The following is a 22,457-nucleotide window of genomic DNA, read 5'->3' on the forward strand; positions in this document are numbered from 1 at the left end:
CATGATTGACTATTTTCTTTTACATTTTGGGGAAATTTTCAACTATAATCCCTTCAAAATTTTTCTCATACCCTTTCTTTTTCTCTTCTTCTTCTGGGACCTCTATAATTTGAATGTTGGTGCACTTCCTATTGTCCCAGAGGTCTCTGAAACTATCTCCAGCTCTTTTCATTCTTTTTACTTTATTCTGCTCTTCAGAAGTTATTTCCAACATTTTATCTTCCAGCTTACTGATTTGCTTCTTCTGTTTCAGATATTCTGCTATTGAATCCTTCTAGAGTATTTTTCATTTCAGTAATTGTGTTGTTTTTGTATGCTTATTCTTTAATTCTTCTAGGTCTTTGTTAATTGATTCTTGCATTTTCTCCATTTTGTTTTCAAGGTTTTTGATCATTTTTACTATCATTATTCTGAATTCTTTTTCAGGTAGTTTGCCTATTTCCTCTTCATTTATTTGAGCTTCTATGTTTCTAGTTTGTTCCTTCATTTGTATAGTATTTCTCTGCCTTTTTGTTATTTTTTTAAACTTATTGTATTTGAGGTCTCCTTTTCCCAGGCTTCAAGGAAAATTGAATTCTATCCTTGAAGAATGTTGAATTCTTTCTTCCTTTTGATTTCTGCCCTCCTAAGGTTGGTCCAGTGGTTTGTGTAAGCTTCTATAGGGTGAGATTTGTGCTGAGTTTTTGTTTGTTTGTTTTTCTTCTGATGGGCAAGGCTGAATGAGGTGGTAATCCTGCCTTCTGATGATTGGGTTTGTATTTTTGTTCTGTTTGTTGTTTAGATGAGGTGTCCTTCACAGGGTGCTACTGGTGGTTGGGTGATGCTGGGTCTTGTATTCAAGTGGCTTCGTTTGTGTGAGTTCTCACTAGTTGATACTCCCTAGGGTTTGTTCTCTGGTAGTCTAGGGTCTTGGAGTCAGTGCTTCCACTCCAAAGGCTCAGGGTTTGATCTCTTCCCTTATTTCTGATGCTTCTGTCTGTGGGGCCTTGCAGACTCTGAAGAGGCTGTCCTCCCAGGGTAGGCAGTTCCTGAAAGGCCATCCATTGGCAGCATGAGTGCTGTGCTCACCCCCAGACTCCTCCAGGTTTCTTTGGCTCCTAGTATGTCTGGAGACGTTCTGCATGAAATGGATGCACCTGTGAGCAGTGTGTGAGGATTACTAGGCCCACCTGGAGACTTTTTATAACTATCCATTCTGGCTCCCTGCCAGACCTAGTAAATCTTAGACTCTGGGTCTGGAGACTTGGCATGGGACAGGTCCCCAGGTGATCGCAGTAATAACCTTTACTTTAGGGCAGTGTTTGCACACTTGAGTGTGCTTCAGAATCACCGAGAAGGCTTGGCTCTAATCCCGCCACACATCCTCCCAACCTCTGACTCTATAGGTCAGGGATGGGGCTGGAGAATTTGCATTTCCAGTGTAGTGTGAAAGTATTAGTTACTCAGTTGTGTCCAGCTCTTTGCTGACCCCACGGACTGTAGCCCACCAGGCTCCTCTGCCGATGGGATTCTCTAGGCCAGAGTACTGGAGTGGATAGCTGTTCCCTTCTCCAAAGGATCTTCTCAACCTAGGGATTCCAGTAAGGTAATGCTGATGTTGCAGATCTGGACCTCACTCTTTGAGGGCCTCTGATTTAAGGCTTCCTGTTACATGAATACAGTGGGAACCCAATGGTAACTGCAGCAGCCTTAAACCATTCCTGTACTTTCTGACCCCAAAGATCAAGTCCAGGAAAGAAGATACATAGAAATGAAGAAATAAGCCTTTTAGGGAAATTGAAAGAAAACAATTGTCCAAATTCCTGGATGATAAGGTTAAGAGGTGAAGATTACTGTCTTCGATAAGGTGGATATTTTTGTTTGTTGTTGAATGAGACTGATTCCAGTGGTTTGCAGAGAAACTTGTCTTTGTACCTTACTAGTGAAGGTGGGTTATGGACAAGAGGGCACTCGCATTTAGAAAGGTGGGCAGCCTCTTGCAGTCTCACCTCCTAACCTTCCAATGGCTGTGAAGAGATTAGGCATGGAATTTGGCAAAAAACCTTGGGCCCAGATGCCCTCTTATGGTGACAATGTGGGTTGAGTTGCCCCCCTGTCCTGTGCATGTTTTTTTTTAAGACTTTATTTTTTAGAGCAATTTTAGGTTCACAGCAAAATTGAGGGGAAAGGTAAGAGACTTCTGTATCCCCCTGACCTCACATGTACTTAACTTCCTCCATTGCCAACACCTCCCAGCAGAGTGCTACATTTGTTACAATCAATGAACCTACATTGACACATCATCACCCAGTGCTCATGTTTTACACTAGGGTTTTTTCCCTTGGTGTTGTACATTTTATAGATTTTGACAAATGTATAATGACATGTACCCACCATTTTAGCATCATACTGAATATTTTCACCACTCTAAAAAATCTTCTGTGCTTTGCCTATTCATCCGTCCATGGGATTTTTAAAAGTAAAAATAAAAAAGAGTTTCAGAGCACTGCAGACAGAAATGACAGATTTTCTTTCTGTTCCAAAAAAAAAAAAAAACAGAAAAAGTATAGAAAGCAATATTTTGAATTATAAGAAGTAAAAGAATGAAGCAGTATATAGTTTTGTTTTTCAATGTTTTAATCATATCTCTGTGGAAGTCCACAACTTGAGCCTTCCAGCATCAGTCAAATGGAAATGTGATTCCCAGGGCTGCCATGTCTGCAGAAGTGTTAGGCTTCTTTGTGTAAAAATATTATCTTTCTCCTTTGGAAAGATCTTCAAACAATTTCTCAAAATACGGATTGTTAATGGAGCTTGAAAGATAATGCCATAATTTTCACATTGATGAAAGTGAGACTACAGAGTTTGCAGAACACATTTGAAAAAGAGGATGGAATTTTGAGTGCTGTAAAAAGAAAGCATAAAAGAATCTGGAGGCTAGTTTTATCCTATCTCACAGGAAATAGAAATATGAAAGACTGGCAGAGTCTGAAAATTATATATTTCAGTCGATTTGATTATCAGTGGGTGGATTAATTCAGTTTGTTGATTATGTGCAACAAAATTGTAATCCCAGTATGGCTTCTTCAGGTTGCTTTGCCTGCAGTTAGGTAGCATGTGCTTGGGGAATGCCAACAGATTCTAATATTAGCTCCAGGAAAAGATAATCACCAAGGTAAATCTGCAGCTGCTTCAAGAATGAACATGTCCCAGAGCTGGACCCCACTGAGTTTTCTTTTGAATGTGGTCAGGGATTATTCAGGCTATAAAAATGCAGATAATCAGGAACAGACTGAAATTTTTCCTTCCAGCATGTGGGATTTCCTTTTGGTCATCTTTCCATAGCCCTGGTTTCACTGGGCTTCTTTCCTGCTCAAAACCTACTGAAGCCTCCTGAGCTGGAGATAGGGCACTGGCACTTAGGGCTTCCCAGGTGGTGCTAGTGGTAAAGAACTTACCTGCCAATGCAGGAGATGTAAGAGACATGGGTTTGATCCCTGGGTTGGGAAGAGCCCCTGGAGAAGGGCATGGCAACCCACTCCAGTATTCTTGCCTGGAGAATCTCATGGACAGAGGAATCTGGTTTACTACAGTCCACAGAATTGCAAAGAGTTGGACAGGACTGAAGTGACTTTGCACGCATGCATACATGGGGCCAACACCGTAAGCCACCTTGAACTTCCCTCACCACAGCTACTGTTAACTGCTACTGTAAGTTTTAGGTGGAGTCTCCAAATGCCCCAAATTATGCATGCAAAGACTACTCTGTCACTAGGACATTGGGTACCTGTGAGTAGCAGAAGGTAGTAACAAAAGTGTGAGATTGAGTTGAAGTTTAGCTATAAATAGAAATGTATTTTTCAGAGTATATGTATGCTCAGTGGCTCAATCATGTCCAACTCTTTGCAACCCTATGGACTGTAGCACACCAGGTTCTTTTGTCCATGGGATTTTCCAGGCAAAAATACTAGAGTGGGTTGCCACTTCCTACTCCTAGGTGTATTTTTCAGAGCAACAACTGCCAATTGAAACTGAAATTCCCCAGGAAAACAAAACCCCCAAACTTTCCTCAGGGCTCCTCCTCCCATTAGTCAGGGTTAGCTTCAGCTGCCTATGGCAGAATATCCAAAATAACAGAGGGTAAAAAAGATCAGAGTAAAAAGACAAAACTTCAAGGTCTATTTCTCTCTTATGTAGGAGGCAGTTTTACAAAGTGATCACAGTCATGGGCTCCTGGCAGCTTGACACGCAGCTGTGCTCAACAGGTGGTCTTCATCAAGGTGGCTACTCAAGCCCCAGGCACCACATCCACCTTTCAGCTGGCAGAAGAGTGGAATGGTCAATGAAAAGCATGTCTTTTCCCTGTAAAGAACAATTCTGGAAGTTTCTCAGGACTCTTTGGCTTATATCCCATTGGCTGAAAGACTTGGTCATGTGGTCACTCAATGAGGCTGGGAAATGTTTTGTTTATTCTGGATGACCCAGTGCCCAGCTAAAAATGGAGGATTCTGTCACTCAGAAAGAAGAGGAGAATGGATAATCAAGAGACAATTAAGAGTCTCTGTCACACACTGCTTGTCTTTTATTAGCGACAAAGCAAGCAGGCCTCCAGTAGGGACAGTCTTAGATTACAGCTTGTCTTTATGCTTCACAGGGAGGGAAAGCCTATGCTCTTTCAGAGTCTCTCCAGGTCCTCTGCAGGTGCCCTCTCTTCTGCCCTCCTTTCCCAAGGCCCTGACCTCAGGGAACAGCTGTGGGCCCAGACCACTCTGTAGGGCTTATCAGGAAAAATTGTGGAAGTCACTGAAATAAAAAAAAATAGTTACTGTGTCTTGTCTAGTGTACCTTTCATGGTTATCTCCACCATTCATTGTCTTGGAGCTTTCTTACAACTGTGTAAGTTGTTGAAAACTGATAATAATGCAAATTACTTTTCCCATAGAAATGCAAATTAGTTGTGTCTAGTGGAGTGCAATTGATTTTTTCCTCATTTTGCATATATTTGTAATTTCATTTCAACGTTCCTTATCTGCCTATATATGTGTGGTGCTTTGAATTCTCCTTGGAACAGGTTGTAATGTCTTACTGGTTCCCTCATTAATTAATGAGTTAAATAAAATCTTAGACATGTGTTCATTTTGTATTTGCAAGAGAGTCATGTTTGTACCTTCTTTGCAAAATTCTCTTTTAATAGATTCTTGTGCTGGGTTCTGTGGCTGGTGTTTTGGTATATTCTGATATTCTTAATCCTCTTCACCCCCACCAAACCTAGTCCCTCAGCATCTTTTATGCACTCTGTTTTATTTTTAGAAAACAAAGAGGATATCAGTAATAATAGTAATGCAACATCATCTACTGGGTGCTAATTAGCTAGACACAGTACACACCTGACCCATTCAACCTTCCTAACTCCACCCTGTTGAAATGAATGTGATTAGACTCATTTTACAAATGTGAAAACTGAGGTTTGGAGTGATTCAATATTGTTTCCAAATTTGCCTAATTGGAAAGTGACAGAGACTGGATATGAGCTCAGGTTGAATTCCCAAGCCAGTATCTATTTCCCAATTTTTTCAAAAGTTAATGGCCTGTTGTGGCCATGACGCCATTTCTTTTAGGGATATTCTCACATTAACAGAGAATTTTGAGACTCAAACTTTAACCCAAAAGGATGAATTCCTACTGGGATCTCAGACTTTTTTGGTGCCACTGGTGTGAGATACTTCCTCAGGAGACAGTTTCAATCGTCATGGAAATTGTGACTCGCCTATTTAGCTTATGAGTCTAGTTAGCTCTGCTCTGCAAACAATAACTGGATGGTAGAAAGAGCTCTGACAGCCAGAGAACAAGCTTTTAGTTCCATCTCTCCTAAAGACCCTGATGCTGGGAAATATTGAGGGCAGGAGGAGAAGGGGGTGACAGAGGATGAGATGGTGGGATGGAATCATTGACTCAATGGACATGAGTTTGAGCAAACTCCGCAAGAGAGTGAAGAACAGGGAAGCCTGGCTTGCTGCAGTCCATGAGGTTGCAAAGAATCAGACACAACTTAGCGACTGAATACCAACTCCTAATGACTGGGCTTCCCAGGTGGCACTAGTGGTAAAGCATCCTCCTGCCAATGCAAGAGATGCAGGAGACATGGATTCAATCCCTGGGTCAGGGAGATCCCCTGGAGGAGGAAATGATAACCCACTCCAGTCTTCTTGCCTGGAGAATTCCATGGACAGAAGAGCCTGGCGGGCTACAGTCCATGGGGTTGCAAAGAATTGAACTCGACTGAGCAACTGAGCATACACTCTTAATGACTAACTATGGGACATACCAAAATAGGGCCAGGAAGGTCTTTGTTACTCACTACTCATCTAAGTGATGAAGAAACTGAGGGTCCAATAAATGGCTCTGACTTTCAGGGGATCTGCTTGCTAACACAGCATGTAGCATGGAAAGCATTCAGAGGGAAGTGATGCCGAGGCAAAGGAGACAGCCAGGGAGGTGGAAAGTGTCTGAGGTTTGGGCTTGAAACACTGAAGGTTGAGGGCTGGCTCTTCTGTGTGATGATGAATCTGTTACTTTAGCTCTTTTCACCTAAGGCGTCTCATCTTTAAACTCCAGGCTATAAGGTTTACAGGATTTTTCTAGCACTAAAAATCTTTGATCCTCTGAAATGGGTGCATTGCAAAGTTTATTAGTGTTGACTCTAAATCTTATTACCTGTGGTGAAAAGCCAAATATCTCCTTTGTTCCATCACAGTGTACTTGGAGTTTTCACATAATTGCCTTATTTAATCCTTTTTAATGATTTCTGATCTCCAGTAGCATCTTGGGCACCTACCAACCTGGGGAGTTCATATTTCAGTGTCCTATCTTTTTGCCTTTTCATACTGCTCATGGGGTTCTCAAGGCAGCAATACTGAAGTGATTTGCCATTCCCTTCTCCAGTGGATCACGTTTTGTCAGAACTCTCCACCATGACCTGTCCATCTTGGGTGGCCCTACACGGCATGGCTCATAGTATCATTGAGTTAGACAAGGCTGTGGACCATGTGATTATATTGGTTAGTTTTCTGTGAGTGTGGTTTTAAGTCTGTCTGCCCTCTGATGGAAACAGTGGAAACAGTGGCAGACTTTGTTTTCTTGGGCTCCAAAATCACTGCAGATGGTGACTGTAGCCATGAAATAAAAAGATGCTTACTCCTTGAAAGAAAAGTTATGACCAACACAGACAGCATGTTAAAAAGCAGAGACATTACTTTGCCAACAAAGGTCCGTCTGGTCAAGCCTATGGTTTTTCCAATGGTCATGCATGGATGTGAGAATTGGACTTTAAAGAAAACTGAGCTCCTAAGAATTGATGCTTTTGAACTGTGGTGTTAGAGAAGACTCTTGAGAGTCCCTTGGACTGCAAGGAGATCTAACCAGTCCATCCTAAAGGAAATCAGTCCTGAATGTTCATTGGAAGGACTGATGTTGAAGCTGAAACTCCAATAATTTGGCCATCTGATGCAAAGAGCTGACTCATTGGAAAAGACCCTGATGCTGGGAAAGATTGAGGGCAGAAGGAGAAGGGGACAACAGAGGATGAGAGGGTTGGGTGGTATCACTGACTCAATGAACATGAGTTTGAGTAAACTCCTGGAGCTGGTGACGGACAGGGAGGCCTGGCATGCTGCAGTCCATGGGGTTGCAAAGAGTTGGACATGACTGAGTGACTGAGCTGAACTGAACTGATTGATTTCTGAATTCTCTCAGCTGAGTTTTCTGTACATGTTTTAGAGATGAAGAAACTGAGGGAAAGAGGGATTCAGTCATCTACTCAAATGCTCTGTAATTTCCAGGGCCCCTGGAAGTGGATTTTTGGAAGGAGGAGCTCCTGGACAAGGCCTGCGGCCTTAGGGATGTGCCAAGTCTTCAATACTGTCATGAGAATGAAGCATACCCTCTAATTGTGCTTTTAGCAACTTTCAAATGAAAACAATTGAGAAAACTATTTGAAGGTCTTCTCTAGCTAAGAAGGTAAAAGTTGGCTTCATCTCAAAAAATGGCTTTAATAATACCTGCCTTGCAAGGAGGTTGTGAGAACTAAATGAGATAATGCCGACAGAAACCTCTAGGACACTGTGGGACACATGATAGATATCCCCAAAGATGAGCTTTTGAGAGTTATTACCCTAAATTAGATCTTATTCTTAATACCGTGGTTGTTATGTTGTAGGTCCTACTATTCAGACATCTTAAAAGAAATCTGCTTGGGATACCCATCAATGAGGCTGCCTTTGCCAACAGGCATTCAGCTCCTGCATTGGGTATCAATACAATAGCCCTATGACTATAACTCACTTATATCTAATTTAAAATAAAATAAAGCTACTCTAGAGGAAAACAATCACCTAATAGCATAGAGAATACAAAGTTGGCGATCGACTTGGGCAAGAGGCACATCTGTCTCCTTAATTTAAGCTGTTGGATTTGATGGTGTGTTTGCAGTCTGCAGGACTTCATAGAACCATGTGTGTGTGTGTGTGTGTGTGTGTGTGTGTGTGCGCGCTCAGTCATGTCTGACTCTTTGTGATCCCATGGACTGTAGCCTGCCAGGCTCCTCTGTCCATGGAATTTTCCAGGCCAGAGTACTGGAGCAGAACCATAGAGATTTTTTTTTAACTTTTCCTTTTTTAGCATAAAACTAATACATTCATACAATAAATATATCAAGCAGAATATGACTTTATAAAATGAAAGCTGCTGTGTAGACTAGTTTTTTTCTCTAACCACCCCTCACCCTACCCCTCCAAAATAATCCTGTTAGCCATTTTTTGGACCCTTCTAAAAATTTTTGATGCACCTATAGATGTAGGGCTTCTCAGGTGGCACTAGTGGTAAAGAACCTACCTGCCAATGTAGGAGATACAAGAGACACGGGTTTGATCCCTGGGTTGGGAAGATCCTCTGGAGGAAGGCACGGCAACCCACTCCAGTATTCTTGCCTGGATAATCCCATGGACAGAGGAGTTTGGTAGGCTACAGTCCACAGAGTCACAAAGAGTCAGACACGACTGAAGTGACTTTGGACACAAGCACACACCCCTAAATGTATTTCTGTCTGTACCTTCTTTGAAAAAAAAAACTAACAGGATCATATTATTCCATACCTTGCTTTTTCTGTTAATAATATATCATAAAGATTATTTTTTATCAGCTCATCTTTACACATTTTATTCTTGTTAATGTTGACATAGTATTACAGGTATGAATATACTATAATTTATTTAATCTGTCCCTTCTTGATGGTTACCTAGGTTATTTCCTCCTTTTCTTCAAGTTCAAATCATAGAGCAATGAACAGCCCTGTAATGTATTTGGTGGTGATAGTTGTGGGAGTATCACTAGGGTTGTGTGTGGACTCATATTGGACTGCCAATCATCATGGGATGGATTGGGGGCTTGAGGGTGCCCCAAAGACCACCTGTGACTCGTGTGTGTGTGTGTGACCTTGGGCAAGTATTTGGCCAATGGAGACACTGTGGACTGTAGCCTGCCAGGCTCCTCTGTCCATGAGATTTTCCAGGCAAGAATACCTTCTCCAGCGGATCTTCCCAACCTAGGAGTTGAACCTGGGTCTCTTGCACTGCAGGTAGACTCTTTACCACCTGAGCCACTAGGGAAGCCCAGCGACAACGTACTTATCTCAAATTATTACAACAGTTATGTGAAGGGCCAGGGGTCTGCTTTTATCACCTGTGTCCTATGCCTACTCCAGTACTCTGCACTTAGTGGGTATCAATGACAGCTCCTTGAAAGGGGATTGAATGAAAGGTTTGTTAAGCTGGGCGAGGCGGACTTTGACAAGGGACCAACTAGAGAATGGAGGGATGCTGTGTGTTTGTTTGCTAGAGGGGCTGTGATGAGGAGCAAGATTTGAAAAAAAGGGAGTCCCCCCCCAAAAAAACACATTTTAAAACAGAAAATCCATCAAGGATTGTGCCTGATCCTCAGTGGAGAGGCAAGAAAGTCTAAGAAAAAGACATTGAATTGTTGGACTGGCCAAAAAGTTTGTTCGGGCATCTCAGCTTCAGTTCAGTTCAATCGCTCAGTTGTGTCCGACTCTTTGAGACCCCATGAATCGCAGCACACCAGGCCTCCCTGTCCATCACCAACTCCCGGAGTTTACTCAAACTCATGTCCATCGAGTCAGTGATGCCATCCAGCCATCTCATCCTCTGTCGTCCCCTTCTCCTCCTGCCCCCAATCCCTTCCAGCATCAGGGTCTTTTCCAATGAGTTAACTCTTTGCATGAGGTGGCCAAAGTATTGGAGTTTCAGCTTCAGCGTCAGTCCTTCCAATGAACACCCAGGACTGATCTCCTTTAGGATGGACTGGTTGGATTTCCTTGCAGTTCAAGGGACTCTTAAGAGTCTTCTCCAACACCATAGTTCAAAAGCATCAATTCTTTGGCCCTCAGCTTTCTTCACAGTCCAACTCCCAAATCTATACATGACCACTGGAAAAACCATAGCCTTGACCAGACGGACCTTTGTTGGCAAAGTAATGTCTCTGCTTTTTAATATGCTATCTAGGTTGGTCATAACTTTCCTTCTAAGAAGTAAGCATCTTTTAATTTCGTGGCTACAATCACCATCTGCAGTGGTTTTGGAGCCCCCCCAAAATAAAGTCTGACACTGTTTCCACTGTTTCCCCATCTATTTTCCATGAAGTGATGGGACCAGATGCCATGATCTTAGTTTTCTGAATGTTGAGCTTCAAGCCAACTTTTTCACTCTCCTCTTTCACTTTCTTTTTTTTTCCCAATTATTTTTATTAGTTGGAGGCTAATTACTTTACAATATTGTAGTGGTTTTTGCCATACATTGACATGAATCAATCACGGACTTACATGTGTTCCCCATCCTGAACCCCCCTCCCACTTCCCTCCCCATCCCATCCCTCTGGGTCATCCCAGCGCACCAGCCCTGAGAACTTGTCTCATGCATCCAACCTGGACTCTACGGGAGAAGGCGAGGGTGGGATGATCTGAGAGAACAGCTCTTTCACTTTCATCAAGAAGCTTTTTAGTTCCCTTCATTTTCTGCCATAAGGGTGGTGTCATCTGCATTTCTGAGGTTATTGATATTTCTCCCAGCAATCTTGATTCCAGTTTGTGCTTCTTCCAGTCCAGCGTTTCTCATGATGTACTCTGTATATAAGTTAAATAAGCAGGTGACAATATACAGCCTTGATGTACTCCTTTTCCTATTTGGAACCAGTCTGTTGTTCCATGTCCAGTTCTAACTGTTGCTTCCTGACCTGCATTCAGGTTTCTCAAGAGGCAAGTCAGATGGTCTGGTCTTACAGAAAAACCCGAACAGTTTTTTGGCCAATCTAATACTACCTATCTCCTTTCCATCAGAAGGTATTTGGTCTGATTGCTTTGTACTGACAGATGAGTGAAGTGAGACACCTTCTACATTCTACAGTCCCCATGACATAAAAATGCATGGCTGAAGTCTCAATATTACAGAGTATTAGAGTTTGATACCCTCAAAAGGAAAGATGTATTAAAGATGTTACTATTCAGAGGATTTTAATTGATGTTCACTGTAGTTTCTTTGCATTCTATGAAGGCCTTTATTTGCTCATCTCAGAACATGTTATTGTAGTTTTAGATTAACCATTTTCAAGTCACCTGGTTGGGGATTTGATGCTTCATGAGAATGAAGGAACAAAATGAAACAAGCTCTGGGAAACACGTTCCCACTAATGTGGGATTGGTAATTGTTCTCTGTGTTATTATTTCACAACTGGGTCAGTTCAATGTTTGCAAAAATTTAAGTTTTTCTACCTTGCTTTTTTAGATTTTTGACTCTGAGTGTCACAGCATAAAATGGAGTGAGAAGTGTGGCCTAGAGAAATAGAGTTAAGGGAGAAATAAAGTAAGAATGATAAAACATATTTGTTGTTGTTGTTTAGTCACTAAGTCATGACTGACTCTTTGTGACCCCATGGACTGTAGCCTGCCAGGCTCTTCTGTCCATGGTATTTCTTAGGTAAGAATACTGGAGTAGGTTGCTATTTCCTACTCCAGGAGATCTTCCTGACCCAGGGAATTGAACCCTCATCTCCTGTGTCTCCTACATTGGCAGGTGGATTCTTTACCACTGTGCCACCTAGGAAGCCATGCTTAAATCTACTTATTTCTAAAATACCTTTTGAATTTGAACATACTTATGTATTTTATTTCCAGGTGTCTCAGTGGTAAAGTATCTGCCTGCAATGCATGAGACGTGAATTCAGTCCCTGGGTCAAGAAGATCCCCTGGAGAAGGAAATGGCAACCCAATCCAGTGTTTTTGCCTGGGAAATCCAGAGAGGAGGAGCCTGGTGGGCTACAATCCATGTGGCCTCAAAGAGTTGGACACGACTGAGTGACTGAGCACACATGCAGATTTAAGCATGTGAGGAATAAAATAGATTTGTATAGAAAAGCAAAAGTACAAAAATAGTGGAGAAATAGATCTGTTCATTTAACACCCATTGGTGTAAATGTTTGATTCTCCTGCATAATTTAGACACAAAAGCATAGTATGTTTTGTTCACTCTCAAAAGAAAACCAAATGGTATTAAGGTTTTCCCCAAGGAAGCTCTTCAAGGGCATCAAAAGAGTTGGCCCAGGACTTATCCCCACAGGATAATAAGAAGGTCCTGCTGTGCCTATGTGTATGTCAGGGAGAGAAAGAGAGGAGTAGAGACTACTCTGAGGGGTGGTGGAAACCTGCATGGAGTCAAGACAAGGAAAAAAAAGAGGAGTTTTTTGTTTTGCTTGTATCTGCATATGTAATATATGGCTGGGTTTTTTTTTTTAGAGCATCTGGCTTCCCTGATGGCTCAGTGGATAAAGAATCTGCTTGCCAATACAGGAGAAGTAAGAGACATGGGTTCCATCCTTGGGTAGGTAAGATCCCCTGGAGGAGGAAATGGCAACCCACTCCAGTATTCTTGCGTGAAAAATCCCATGGACAGGGTCGCAAAGAGTCAGACACGACAGAGCAACTATACAGACAGACCAGGAGGGTCTATAAATGTAGTGTTTCTCTCATTTATAAATAGTGGGATAGTGGCAGTTTTGTATTTCTTCTGTTTCTCTGTCTATATGCAGTGGATTTCAACCTATATGGACATTAGAATCACCTGGGGAAATTTTATGAAATAGGTTGCCTTACTATACACCCGTTAAGTCAGAAATTCTGGGAAGTGGAACTTGGGCATTTTTTTGAAAGCTTCCCAAGTGATTCTGATGCACAATGAAAATTACCCAGTGGCCCAGAAGTTTTGCTGTAAGTGCAGGACTTGTAACTTCAATTAGGATTGTAGCCAGAAACCTACTTCTGGGTAAAGATGTGGCACATCCTATATATTGCAACAGTGTATGGGTTTTGGTGACCCAAGTAGGACCCAAGAGACCCTGTGTCTTACTACAGGTGAGGTCTTGAGCACATTTACTGTTTATCTGAACCTCAGTTGTTGCCCTTGTAAATTGGAGAAAACATCCATTTAATTATGTCATTGAAAGGATTAAGCGAGGATCAAAAAGTTATCTGGTAGAAGTTGCCATTTATTCAATGTTTTCCATTTGTTCACTAGGCTCTGTGCCACCAAAACCTAGTAAAGATGTTTAAGACATTCATCAAGTCTAAAAACACAAAACTGGGAGGTATAGCTGATTTAAGAGATGTTAGAATCAAAATTCCACAAAAAGTTTGACAGTCCAGAAGGATGGCCAACACTTGCAAGATAAATTTGGGGACTTGAACTTAAAATGTAATAAAAAATAAATATAGAGTCATGATTTATACTAGGATAGGATACAAGAGTAGTTCATGTGCAAAAGGTTAGGGAGTTTCACTGACAACAAATTTAATAAGAGGCAGCTGTACAGTGTGACTGTTAAGGAAGCTGATGCGCTTGGAGGCTGAATGAAGATAAATGTAGAATGTATGTCTCATGTGGTCATAGACTCTCTGGGCCCTGCCCTGGACTGAATCCCATTTTTTTTTCTTTTTTTAAAAAATAATTGTATTTGTTTATTTATTTATGACTGTGCTGTGTCTTTGTTTCTGCACCGACTTTTCTCTAGTTGTGGTGAGCGGGAGCTACTCTCCAGTTGCGGTGCCCGGGCTTCTCATTGCAGTGGCTTCTCTTGTTGTGGGGCATGGACATCAGTAGTTGTGGTTCCTGGGCTCTAGAGCTTGGGCTCAGTAACTGTGGTGCACGGGCTTAGTTGTTTCACGGTGCGTGGGGTCTTCCCGTATCAGGAGTCGAACTTATGTCTCCTGCATTGGCAGATGGATCCTTTATCACCAGGAAAGCCCTAAATCCCATTTTTAAAAAGCTCATTTATTTCTACAACAAGATTTATTGAAAACCTTTAATACTATTTGCCAGGCCTTGTTGTAGGCTCTGAGGATTCAACCTCTTTGCCCCCTTGTAGCTCAAATTTCATGGGGGAGGGGGGTTGGGAGGAGACAATACACAAAGAAATAAATTACATGAGCTGTTAGAAAGAGATGAGAGTTTTGGAAAAAAATAAAAAGGGAAGGGTGAAGGTAGTGCTAAAGTGCAAGGGATTATTTGCAATTTTAAATAGGGTGAAAAGGGGTGGCTTCATTGAAAAAGTGACTTGGGCAAAGATTTGATAGCAGTAAAGAACAAGAGACATGGATCTCTAGGGGAAGAAGACTCCAGGCAGAGGGAACCACAAATGCAAAGACCTTGATGGGGGATGTGCCTCTTTTATTCAAGAAAAATGAAAGAAGCCCTAATTGAAATATCGTGTTCAGTCCTAGGCCTAATTTTTACTCTTTTTAGCTGAATGTGAAAGTAAAATATTTGGAGACAAAGGAGGTGAAAAATGCAAAAATGTTTGAAGATGGTGTAAATTACCCACTATTCAAGTATTCCTGATATTTTGGCATATTTCCTTTCAGTATATAAGTAGGCCGACATGTAGAAGTAGCACAAAATAGCGAAGTTGAATTGAGATTTGTCTTCTAGGGGCTCTCTGGGGCTCAGTTTCTAGTTCTAGTGATTCAATTCTGCATTCTTGTCATGTGGTATTCAAATTTGGGCCTAAGTATACTTTCAAATTTCTACTGGTTGACTCTAGCCTTTGAGGTTCCATTCACATAGCTGAAATCATAGATGTTTATGCTATATATATCCTTTACATTCAGGGTTTATAATTTTTTAAGTGCTTGCCACTTTGGCAGATGAAAAATTCCCTCATACTTTCAGCTGTCATTACTGTTGACATTGAGCATTCTTTCCTATGTTTCATGAGCACTTATTATTCTTGTCATTTTCCTGCTTACCAATAACCCTTTATAAAATGTGGCACCTAAACTACAGCATTTCTAGAAGATGCTGTGTTGAATGGTAAAGACTCTCACCTTTCATTCTAGGTTGTAATCTTCAATGGCTGGTTGCTACCAAAAATGGCCATCACAATTCCTCCCAGCCACGTGCCCTTTTGTGATATGACTTTGCCCCTTCTCCTGCCAAGAATCCAAGTTGATTTTCCCTCCCTTGAATTCTGCCTGGCCTCATGACTTACTGTGACCAACAGAATGTGGAAGAAGTGACGATGTGACTTCCCAGCATGTCCTTATGTAGAGAGATTTTTCTAGAAGTTTGGGACTGAATTTCCCAGAGCCACTGAATCTCATGCCATTCCTCAGGCCTGCTTGTTCAGCCTTTCCTTCAGTTCTGCAAAGTCATTTTGCTTAGAGTTAGCCAGGATTGATGTCTGTGGCTTGTGACTGAAGGAGAAGCTAAACAGGATAAAATCCCAAATTGTTAATAATCTGAGTAGATTAGGAAGCCAGCAGTGTTGACCTTATAGGTTGGCATGGACCAGACATGATACAGTTTATTTTAAACATCATTCTGGTCTCTGTGCTTCCTCTTCTGAATGCTTCCTCAGTTCAGTTCAGTTCAGTTCAGCTCAATCACTCAGTCCTGTCCAACTCTTTGTGACCCCATGCTCTGCAGCATGCCAGGCTTCCCTGTCCATTACCAACTCCTGGAGCTTACTCAAACTCATGTCCATTGAGTTGCTGATGCCATCCAACCATCTCATCATCTGTCATCCCCTTCTCCTCCCGCCTTCTCACCAGGACCCAGTGATCCCACAGAGACTGAGACAGAACTGTGTTTGAGTGTCTCCTGCAGAGGTATGTGTCAGCAGTGGACTGCTGCAGGGGCAGAAGCTCTGGGTGTAGTAGACCTGGGTATGACATAAGCCCTCTTGGAGGAGGTCGCCATTAACCTCACCATAGAGGTGCCAGAACTTACACAGGACTGGGGAAACAGACTCTTGGAGGGCACAAACAAAAGATTGTGTGCACCAGGACCCAGGAGAACGGAGCAGTGACCCCACAAAAGACTGACCCAGACTTGCCCATGAGTGTCCAGGAGTCTCCTGTGGAGAGTGGGTCGGTGGTGGCCTGCTGCAGGGTTGGGGGCACTGAGTGTGGCAATGCATGCATGGGACCTTTTGAAGGAGGTTGCCATTATTTTCATTACCTCCACCATAGTTTGGCCTCAGGTCAAATAGCAGGGAGGGAACACAGCCCTGCCCACCAACAGAACATTTCCTGGCTCCCCCATAAATCACTTATGGGTGCACTCTAGAGTTCAGTGAGAGATGATGTTCTTGGCCTGGAGTAAGGGCAGAGAAGTTGCAGAAAATGAGCCTTCTCACTCCTAACTCTCTGCTGTAGGCAGGAGAGAGAACTTGGTGGCTTGTTCCCCCTCCTCTGCCGCCCTCCCAGTAGAGTTGGTCTTGATCTGCCCCCATTTCCTGAGTGGTGTAAGTTATAGGAGATCTTTTAATACACACTGATTCCACCAGTTAGAAAACATGATTCACTGAGTCTTGCAATTTGACCAAGAAGATTAGTCCTCATTCTTTTGGGTAGAGTAAAAAACCTTGATTTTGATACATCTCTCCAAGAGGAATGAAGGATGGAAATAAGAGAGAAGCCTTACTCGTCTTTTAAAGTCAGCAGAAGGTTTCTAGAGTTGCATCAATTGGCCAGCCCTCAGTTCATCCTTCCACTCTTCTATTTTTCTGTGCCTGCTGGAGGAAAAATTTCACCTCTAATTGTAGGTTCTCCAGGCCAGCTAGCCAGATTTGTAAGGCTCCCAGGGAGAGGATACAATAAATACCCATTACCAGAAGTAATTGGAGACTGAGGGCACAGAGGAATTTTCCCCCTTAGCAACATACTCTTGTGAGGACTGAGTTCTCTTGGCTGAGGCATGAGCTGGGGGCTCTGTGGGTAACCTGGAGAATAGTCCTTCATGACTTGGGGCTGCAAATGAGTACAGGAGCCTGCCTCATTCTTGTTCAAGTTCCAGAACGGAAATTAGGTAGACAGAGAAAGGATTTGAGGGGTTGTTTTCCCAGGAGGATCTCCTCCTGAGGGTGCCCTGAATTTCTTGCTCAGCTCATATATTTTTGCTCTCAGCTCATATCTGGGCTCTGATCCAATCCCTTACTAGATTGGATTTAGTGGCTAGAACAGCGATATAGAGCACCTTAATGATGGTAAGTAGAGAAGGAAACTTGTGGTTTTTGTTGTTTAGTCACTTAGTTGTGTCCAACTCTTTGTGACCCCATGGACTGCAGCATGCCAGGCTTCCCTGTCCTTCACTATCTCCTGGAGTTTGATCAGATTCATGTCCAGTGAGTCAGTGATGCTACCTGTCTAACCATCTCATCCTCTGCCGCCCTCTTGGGCTGCCTTTATCCTTGGATGGTGGAAGGGCCCATGAGTCCTCAGAGTTTCACCCTTATAGAGTCCACTGTGATGTACTTCAGGTGGGCTCCAGTGCCTTCAGTCCTATCCCTGTATTATATTAATATTTCCATTCAAGTTCCTGGACATTTATCAGCTCCCCTCCCATGCACTACAATCTTACAATTTTACTTCAGGAGAGAGCATTAGAAGGTATCTATATAGCTGCTCCATTTTACAGATGTGGAAACTAGGAGTAGAGCTTAGAACTGCACAGCGTAAGTTGGGATCCTGAGGTCACCTTCCATGACAGTAAAATAATTCTGTAAGTGAAACATTTTAGGAAGGGAGGGTTGCAGTGAAGTCCCAAAGAAGAAATATGTAATTGCCAAGGTCAGTGTAAGATCCTTATGCAAATGGGATAATACAACATAGATTATTTTTGTGCCTGGCTTATCTAGCTACAAATAATGCTTTTTTTTTTGGCCATTATATGAAGCTTGTGGGATCTTAGTTCCCTTGACCAGGGATCGAACCCATGTCCACTGCAATGCAAGTGCAGAGTTCTAACTACTGGACTGCCAGGGAAGTCCCATACAAATAATGTTTGTGAGAATGCATTTCTTTCTATTGCTGAATGGTATTCCATTGTATGGCTATGCCTCAGTTTGTTCATCCATTCGCTTGTTGATGTACTTTATAGGTTGTCTCTGACTTTTGGCTGTTTTGAATAAAGCTACTATAAACATTGATGTGCCTGTCTTTGGGTATACATATATTTTTATCTCTTTTGGTAAATATCTAGGATTAGACCTGCTGGCTTGAGAGATATAGATTTTGATACCAGTTCTGCCACTAATTTGTTACTTTAGGTACAATATATACCTTCTCTGATCCTCAGAATCTTCATTTGTAAAAGGAAGGGATTGGACTAGATTAGTCTTTTGAAACTGTGCTCCTACAATCTTCTAGATTCTGAATCTTTTGATGGAGGGAAAGAGGAATAAAAAGTGGACTGTCCCCAGACAGCTTCACTGATGTCTAACTGTTGACCTTCTTTATTGGAGTTCATTTGAAGAAGAAAGTGTTCTATGAATAGGAATGCTTAAAACCCATTGGCCTACATGATCTCTAAGATTCCTCTGACTTTGTAACATTTTTGGAGTCTATGAGAGAAATCGCCTTCTTCCTAACTTCTATGAGTAATGTTCTGGGAACAACATTTAAGGTAACAGAGGAACAATCTTGGGTGAAAATCACCTCTCTTTTCTCTTTATACATGGCCAAAGATGAAACTAAGCCATAGCTGAGCTGAAATACATCCTCTAAGGGACATTTCAGACTTCTGGTCCATACAGGATGGTGTGGACACACTTCTCTTCAGTACAGTTCAGTTCAGTTCAGTCACTCAGTCGTGTCTGACTCTTTGCGACCCCATGAATTGCAGCATGCCAGGCCTCTCTGTCCATCATCAACTGCCAGAGTTTACTCAAACTCATGTCCATCGAGTTGGTGATGCCATCCAGCCATCTCATCCTCTGTCGTCCCCTTCTCCTCCTGCCCCCAATCCCTCCCAGCATCAGGGTCTTTTCCAATGAGTCAACACTTCCCTTAGCTAAGTATAATTACAAACCCTGGAAATAACATAAAAGGCAACCAAATGAAAAGTCTCAAAGGTGATAAGTGAAAGGCAAACTGTTTCAGGACCCCAGAATTATAAAAATCATGTAGCTGCAGGGTGTCTGATTTCCCCCCACCAACAGAAGATGGCAGCTGGACCTGGTTTTTTTCCTGACCCCCAGCTTAGCAATGGAAACTCCCCAAGTGGCTCAGATGGTAAAGAATCTGCCTGCAATGCAGAAGACCTGGGTTCGATCCCTGAATCAGGAAGATCCCCTGGAGAAGGAAATGGCAACCACTACAGTCTTCTTGCCTGGAGAATCCCATGGACAGAGGAACCTGGCAGGCTACAGTCCATGGTGTCACAATGAGTCAGACATGACTGAGCACTCACGCATGCACACAACTTAGCAATAGAAGACAGCCCAAATAGGCTCGTCCCTCCCCCGATCAGATGAAAGTCCTTCTGACAACACCAGGAAAGCTCAGCATCACCAGTAAGGGAACTGATGGGGAGTACTCCATTCAGTGCTTGGTTAGGGAAAGTGCTCTCTTTCCTTGCACAGCCTGAGAGTCCCCTCCCCTCCAGAGAAAAACTGAGAGATACCTATGTGGGTGGGTTTCCCAGGTGGTACAGTGGTAAAGAATCCACCTGCCAATACAGGAGATGCAAGTGATACAGGTTTGATGCCTGGGTCGGGAAGATTCCCCTGGAGGAGGAAATGCCAACCCACTCCAGTATTCTTGCCTGGAGAATCCCATGGACAGAGGAGCCTGGTGGAGTACAGTTCATGGGGTTGCAAGAGTCGGACACGAGTGTGTGTCTGAGCACTTAGGTGGGCCACACCAGCAAAGGAGATCTCAGCATAAGTGGCTCAACAGGCCAGGAAGATGCTTCGTCCTTGTGGGCCTAAGATGCCCCTCCCCCACCCTCAGACACCTGCCTGCCTGGCTTGGGTAACCCCTTCTGCCCCCTAAGCAACACACAAATGAAAAAATAAAAAAATCTCTGCCAAAAAGAGACACTTCTAAAGAAGAGGATATATAGATGGTGAATAAGCACATATTTGTATCATTAGCCATCAGGGAAATACAGATTAAAAAATCATGATACCAAGTGCTGGTGAGGATGTGGAGAAACTGTGTCACTCGCACATTGCTGGTGGGAATATAAAATGGTTGTGTGACTCTGGAAAACAGTTTGACAGTTTCTTTAAAAAATCTAAATCTGCAACTACCATATGACCTTGGACATTTATCCCAGAGAAATGAAAACTTATGTTTCCATAAAAATCTGCATACAGATGTTCATAGCAGCTTTGTTCATAAAAGCCCCAAACTGGAAACAAGCCAGATGTCTTTCAACTGGTAAATGGTTAAGTAAGCTGTGGTACATCCAAACTATGGAACACTACACAGCATTAAGAAGGAATGAACTACTGATACACACAACAACTTGGGTGAATCTCCAGAAAAAAAGCCAGTCCCCAAAGGCTATGTACCATGTGATTCCATGTATATAACATTTTTGAAATGATACAGTTTAGAAAGGAGAACAGATTACTGGTTACTGGGTCCTACGGGTTAAGGACTAGGGTTTGGAGAGAGAGATGAGGGTTATAGAAAGAAGTGGGTGAGGTTATGAAAGGACAATGAGAGTGATCTTTGTGGTTATGGAGGTGGTTTGTATCCTGACCAACCTACACAGGGAATGAAACTGTATTAAAACTAAACATGTGCACACACAAATGAGTACAAGTAAAATTGGGGGAATCTGGATAAGATGGATATATTGTATTAATGTCATCACCCTGATACTGTCCCAGAGTTTTGCAATGTGTCACCTTTGAGGGAAAATAGTGAGTAAAAGGTACACAGGTGTTTTCAGTATTATCTCCTAAAACAGCGTGTGAATCTACGATTATTTCAATAAAAAGTTCAATTAAAAAAGAAGGGCATTTCAGAAGCAAAGAAGTAGGTGGGGGACACATAGTCCAATGCTAGGAAGAGCGGATGTTCCAGGGAGTCAGGGCAGCTCTTCACTCCTAGAGAGGATAATGATGGGGGAGGTTTCCTTGACAGCTTGTGAGATACAGGTGGCCGCAACTTCCTGCTCCTGAAGAGAGTTCTTTACAAAAGGCAAAATGGTTGTCTGAGGAGGCCTTACAAATAGCTATGAAAAGAAGAGGTGCAAAAGGCAAAACAGAAAAGGAAAGATATACCCATGTGAATGCAGAGTTCCAAAGAATAGCAAGGGGAGATAAGAAAGCCATCCTCAGAGATCAATGAAAAGAAATAGAGGAAAACAATAGAATGGGAAAAACTAGAGATCTCTTCAAGGAAATTAGAGATACCAAGGGAACTTTTCATGCAAAGATGTGCAAAATAAAGGACAGAAATGGTATGGACCTAACAGAAGCAGAAGATATTAAGAACAGGTGGCAAGAATACACAGAAGAACTATGCAAAAAAGATCTTCATGACCCAGATAATCACGATGGCGTGATCACTCACCTAGAGCCAGACATCCTGGAATGAGAAGTCAAGTAGGCCTTAGGAAGCGTCACTATGAACAAAGCTAGTGGAGGTAATGGAATTCCAGTTGAGCTATTTCAAAATCCTAAAAGATGATGCTGTGAAAGTGCTGCACTCAATATGCCAGCAAATTTGGAAAGCTCATCAGTGTCTACAGGACTGGAAAATGTCTGTTTTCATTCCAATTCCAAAGAAAGGCAATGCCAAGGAATGTTCAAATTACTGCACAATTGCACTCATCTCACAGGCTAGCAAAGTAATGCTCAAAATTCTCCAAGCCAGGCTTCAACAGTACATGAACCATGCACTTCCAGATGTTCAAGTTGGATTTAGAAAAGGCAGAGGAACCAGAGATCAAATTGCCAACATCTGTTGGATCATCAAAAAGGCAAGAAAGTTCCAGAAAATCATCTACTTCTTCTTTATTGACTATGCCAAAGCCTTTGACTGTGTGGAGCACAACAAACTGTTGAAAATTCTTCAAGAGATGGGAATACCAGACCACCTGACCTACCTCCTGAGAAATCTGTAT

Source organism: Odocoileus virginianus, chromosome X (genome assembly GCF_023699985.2).
Source record: "Odocoileus virginianus isolate 20LAN1187 ecotype Illinois chromosome X, Ovbor_1.2, whole genome shotgun sequence".
In the NCBI taxonomy this organism is placed as follows: domain Eukaryota; kingdom Metazoa; phylum Chordata; class Mammalia; order Artiodactyla; family Cervidae; genus Odocoileus; species Odocoileus virginianus.